Source organism: Saccostrea echinata, unplaced genomic scaffold, assembly GCF_033153115.1.
Source record: "Saccostrea echinata isolate AGI-Se365-2 ecotype Australia unplaced genomic scaffold, CSIRO_AGI_Sech_v1 ptg000033l, whole genome shotgun sequence".
Classification (NCBI taxonomy): Eukaryota; Metazoa; Mollusca; class Bivalvia; order Ostreida; family Ostreidae; genus Saccostrea; species Saccostrea echinata.
Window position 1 is genome coordinate 37,529,013 of NW_026889782.1, and position 2,290 is coordinate 37,531,302.

The following is a 2,290-nucleotide window of genomic DNA, read 5'->3' on the forward strand; positions in this document are numbered from 1 at the left end:
CACGACTATTGACTACCTTCGCATCTCCTCTTCTTTCTACTAAAAACAAGGAAGTCACTTTCCCGCACATGCGCATTTGAGATGTACACAACAACATCGTGACGAAAGGAAGGTTCCGGTGTATAAATAGCCGGTGAATCACCTTTGTGGCGGATCGAACAATTTAAACAGATAACAGATTACCCACAGAATATATGCATATTTTATATCCTTTCGCTAGCATTCGACAGATGGTAAATCTAGAACGCAAGAAATAGAATTATTTAACATTCTTAATCATATACAGTTGGTGAGCAAAGGCGCGGATCCAGTAAAATGTGTTCACTTTTTCCACACCGTCTTCCACGCGAACTATATTGAGTAGAAATAAATAAATTAATTAATAAAGAAAGAAGATAATAATATAGCTAATGCGATTTATTAATTTATGGGGAAAAATCCTTTTCAAATCAAGAGCATTGAATATTCTGAAATCAATTTTACATAAAAAATTGAATCTTATTCAAAAATTGATAAATACTTATCCCTTTTGCCGCACACTTTTCATCGCTATAGTATACAAATACTCTATTAAAGCCTTTTATATAAAGCTGTATTTCACCTACGTGTATTTGTGAGGGTTAGTCTGATCTTTTTCTGTCTTTTTACCTTTTTCTGGCTTTGTTTGCCTTTTAGTCTTAATCAACATTTCACTTTTAACACCTAATCGGTTGTTCCAATCAGCATAAAATATTTTATGTTTTGAATACACTCATTGTTCCTATGAAGAAATGACTATTCATCCTGAGAATAGACTTAAGTCAAAAATTTGATTTTTAATATCTTGAGTTTTATTTAATGTATTTGCTTAAAATTTTGCAATTTTATATAACATTTAAATTCAAAATATGATTAAATTTTGTTCCATTATCAACATTATTTCAAAAGTTATATTGGTTTGAAATTTTGACTTAAGTCTGTTCTCAGTTTATGGTCTTGGGGCCTGTTCAACAAACGGGAATAAATAAAATACACACTGGCGAGTCTTTATAAATATTTAGACAAATACGACCAAGATCATAAAGAAAAAAAAATCTATACATATTTAAAAATTTCATTTCAATTTATTTGATATTAAATAGGGGCATGATAACTAAACAAGTACATGTATATGAAATAGCAGACGTACACGAATACATTAAATTTAAAGGCTGTGTTTAATACTGATTTTTATAGGTACCTATATATATGTAGCACATCAAAATATTCTGGTGTTCATGCTGTATCCTAAAGAAATCACAAAACACAAAGTCGAAGTTCCGATACATGTAGTAGGGTGTTTTTGATAAATTACATATAAGGCTGATATGCAATTTTAAAAACTTCGTAGCCATCAAAGTGTAGAATTTTATAATTGTATATACTAATATATGCTATTAACATGAAATATCTCAACTTTAGAGCAATGGGGGGGGGGGGGGGGGCACCCGGCCAGCTCCTTCCTAAACTTAAAAAAAGTCTAGATAAAACGTATGTTTTTAAGCTCATATTAACTAGAAAATTATTCTGGGTTTCTATTGTTATTTAACTTGTTTTAAAGACCCTACCGGCCCCACCCCCCAATCTTAACCTAAAATCCTGGATTCGACCCTTTATAATGTTACAAGATCGAGAAGTCAATGCCTATAACATATAGGTAAAGGTCCGGACACCCTAGAATTTTCAGAACATATAGAAGACCAAAAAAAATATATTTGGGAAACACGGACACACGAATCGGTAAAATGCGTACATAACGTTTCGTCAGTAAACTCTCTGTTATAGTTTTGGAACAGTAGGCAAAGTTTAAAGAGATTTTTTTATTTATTGCATGCGTGATGTGTACTTTCACTGAGTTAAAAAAAAAATTGATGCAACTGAACTACATGTGGAAAAAATTCTAAATGGCAGCGACGTGAACCTGAATGCTTTATTGGTCAGGGGGTTATTATCTATAAGCCATAAGAAAAAAAAAAAAGAGGCCCATGGGCCACATCGCTCACCTAAGCACATTGGCTAGGAAAAAAAGCAAAAATCAGTACAGTATTGAAAAGTTTACAGGGAGGGGGGTGTTGAATTTTAAACTACCTGATGATGCTTTCATATCAATATAACAAATGGCTTTGTTGTTCTTGAGCAGCAGATTTTTTTCCCATATATTCATTTGTAAAAATTTGATCCCCCATTGTGGCCCCACCCTACCCCCGGGGGCCCTCATTTGAACAAATTTCATTCTACACTACCCAAAGATGCCTCCATATCAATTTGACTA